We start from the raw sequence: 3914 nt of genomic DNA on the forward strand, positions 1-3914 counted from the left end.
GCAGCCCACCTGCAGCTGAGACTCTGCAGTGCTGCCCTGTAGACACGCCTCCCTCACACACGCACAACTTTCTGCAGGGCAAATAGCCCTGAAGACACGCCCTCTGCAGACAAATGACATGAGGACACACCTCCTGCAGACGCATTGCATGTAGCCACGCCCCTGCAGGGCGTATAGCGCGGTAGATACACCCCTCACAAAGAAATGACCCTCAATACACACGCCCCCCTTATACACATAAGACACGCCTCCTTAAGAAACATAACCGTCAAGCCACGCCCTCTGTGGGTGGCTTTCTGGTGACGTATGGCGCAAAGACACACCCCTGTACAAAGTACAACCCTGAAAACAAGCCCCTTGCATACATAAATCCATGAAGAAGACTTATGAATATGACCTCCTGCTGACATATAACCCTCAAGATCTGTAGGCGTTTGAAGACACATAAGCTGAGCTGTAGAGAAACATGCCCAGCGGGGCTTCAGGATCTTCAGTCATGTACTCCCATGCATCTGAGACTGGAAGTACTGTACATCAGGTTTTAGCTGCACACCTTATTGCACTCAGGATTTTAAGGTGAAGATACCTCAGCACAGCAAAGACCAAAAAGTTGCCTATGTGCATCAATCAGCAATCAATCAGTAGCTCAGTTTGGGTCATTTTTGGTCATAGCTGTGCTGCTGTGTAACAGAACACAGGCTGGGTTAACCTGACCCAGAATCATGAATTCTGTATTCTTTGGCCGGTAATCAATTGTATACTGTTTGGCCGTTGGTTTTCACACATGCTGATTATCATGTGTGAAATGATTCCATGAGAAATTATGCAAAATTGATGTTTTTTATTGTTATTTGGTATAGTTTTTTTATTTATTATATATATAATTTATATTATTTATTATATATATTATTTTATATTTTTATTTATATTTATTATATATATATAATTTATATATTATATATATATAATTTATATATTATATTTATATTAGTTTGCATATTGTATTGTATTAAATTATAATATATATATAAATATAAATATAATTTATTTGATTTATCTATCACATGCATCTATATGTATATCTGCATATATGACAATTGTTTACACACACACACACACACACCCACCACAATATGAGAGCTATAGTTTTGGTGTAGTGCTACAAGAGTGTTTATTGTCAGGCAGACTATATAATCACTAGGTTATATAAATAACTCATGCTATGTCAAAATATTTGCTCACATTTATGCTTATTTTCACTCAATGCTGGATTAATTTACATTATATCATTAATTAAATTAACTGCATATTAGTTCAACATCATTTCTAACAAGATACCTTGCTCAATAATGAGGATGATAATAATGACAGAATTCAAATGAACTTTATTAATAGTTAAGCTTCTCCTCAGCTGTAGATATTCTGGCATGTTTTTTGATGCAGCAACACGTGACATTCTGCACAGAGTATCTTCCCTACACTACATGTCCAGATATTTGTGGACACCCCTTTAAACGAATGCATTCCAGCTAGTTTAAGTTGCACCCATTGCTAACTATTGTCTAGTCCTTATAAAGAGTAGAATAGAATAGGACTCTCTGGAGCCTATTGGCACCATGCTGACTAATGCCAGGCGAGGTCTAGAGGGGTATAAAGCCCCACAGCATTGAGCTGTGCAGCAGTGGAAGAACTGTGTTCCCTGGAATGAAGGAAGATGGTGCTCCATCCAGTGCTTTTGGGATGAGATGCAATCAAATCCTCACAGCAATGCTCCTCTAAAATCTAGTACGAAGCTTTCTTCCCTGGACAGTAGAGACAGTTACTCCAGCAGAAGTAGAATAGATGTTTTAATGCCATTAATTTCAAAGAAAACAAAGAATGAGAAGGTGTCCCAATACTTTTGTCTGAATAGTGTATTTCTGTCAAGCAAGCAGCGAAAATAAAAGTGAAGCAAAAGCCACCAACTGAAGGCTCAAGGCAACCATGTGGGGGCTCGTCAAGGGTAAAGGAGAGGTGCTAATATTAACCAGTGTTCAGCTGGATATTCTGTCGTTATTTGTAGGAATCAGTGACACGCCAGGCTGGTTGCGCAACTGACCACAAACTCCCCGACAATGAGCACCCACGGCTCGCTTTCGGCTTTTTGTTACTACAAGTGCTTGGACAGGCCTGATCCACGGCCATGGAAACAGGCCTTAAAATAGCTCGTATCAGCCACAATACTCCATCGGCTGCACACCCAAGCACTGTTATGTCTCCCCTCTGAAGGGCCTTGACAAAAACAAGGCAAGCCGAGCACTTCTCCTGAGTGTGAAGGCTGATGCACCCCCAGGGGCCTCAGACTGACCTGTTCCAGCTTGCTGAGACATTTTCTGGAACAAGTGTACCACATCTTTTGGGCTTCTCAATGAACATACCTCTGGCTAATCTGATTCTCATTAATGGCAATCTTTACGGCTGAGGTAAACCCTGGTAATAAATTCACACAGATGACAATTATTACATACATACAAGCAAAACCATGAAAGTACATTTACAGCATTTAGCTGACGCTCTTATCCAGAGCGACTTACAAGGCTACTCGTATTACAGAGGTGGGCCAGCATTAGGAGTCTTGTCAAAGCGCAGCATAGTCACCCAGACCAGGAATCCCCCCCAGTCTCCAACATGGTGTGATAGCTCACTGGCAGGTAGTGGTGTTATCTGTTGCTTGCTTGGGCAACAGCATAAACATGGCATCTGTCATTGGTCATGCTTTAGTAGCCATTTGTAAGACATCTTGATAGTAATTGATAGTAAATATACACTCACAGTTGGTTTAATATACACCCAACTGGACAGTCCTTTAATAATCAACACTAAATGCATTAAATTCCATTGTTTCCTGTGGAAAGGAATGTGACGTCTGCCCATACGTCTTCATCCATGTGATAGTGAGTGAGGGGTGGGTGGCAGGGGGCTATATTCTGCCTCAGGTCATAGAAATACAGCCCTCATTAGTGGTTAGCTTCAAAGGCCAGCAGTGGCCGGCTTCATTGCTGCATTCTGATGAGCAGTTGACAGTAATAAGTGCTGGACGTACTCTTTTACTGGTTGCAGCACTAAACAAATGCCAGCCAGGCCAGGACACTGTTTTTGGGACCAGTGGAAGCCAAGGCTTAGAGCATGTTGGATTTGCTCAATCATTTCTTCTATTAATTTAACATGTTGAGTTGGGGAGTTGGGGATGAGGTGAAGTGGTAATCATCCAACATCTTGACCTCACCAAAGCTCTTGTCGTGAAATGCAATCAAATCCTCACAGCAATCTAAAATCTAGTAAATATAGAAGAAAGCCTTCCATGGACAGTAGAGATAGTTACTCCAACAAATGCAGGATACAAGTTGTAATATCCTTGCATACAAAGAATATCAGGTGTCCCAATATTTTTGTCCATATAGTGTAAATCTGGCCAGTCAAGCTGTAAAAATGAAGGTGAATAAAAAGTTACTGACAGGCGTTAACACAAGTCTTCACAGGTTGTCCAACTGGGAACCAGAAAGTTTTGTCCTTGGGTTCCACATTGGCCCCACATATGGATGCCCACCAGAATCAGTGAGTGACGGGACCAGGAAAGGTTAAGCATGGGCCCCATCTGGGTTGTACACTGCACATTGGGTCCTAGATGTGACCCATGTGAGATTCGTGTAGGCTGTGACAATAAGGGCTACTTGCGAAACCCAACTAGGTCCCAGGATAAACATATATACAAACTCAGTCAGAGCCCAAGCCCACCTCGAACCCACCGAGCCCAGGTTCCACCCATGTGAACCTGTTGACTGAGCTCTTACTGGATGCAGCACTGAACAAATGCCAGCTAGACCAGGACATCAGGAAGAAGGTACTGCAGTATCCGGTCCAACACGACCAGACTC

This window comes from Salminus brasiliensis, chromosome 25 (assembly GCF_030463535.1).
Source record: "Salminus brasiliensis chromosome 25, fSalBra1.hap2, whole genome shotgun sequence".
Taxonomy (NCBI): Eukaryota; Metazoa; Chordata; class Actinopteri; order Characiformes; family Bryconidae; genus Salminus; species Salminus brasiliensis.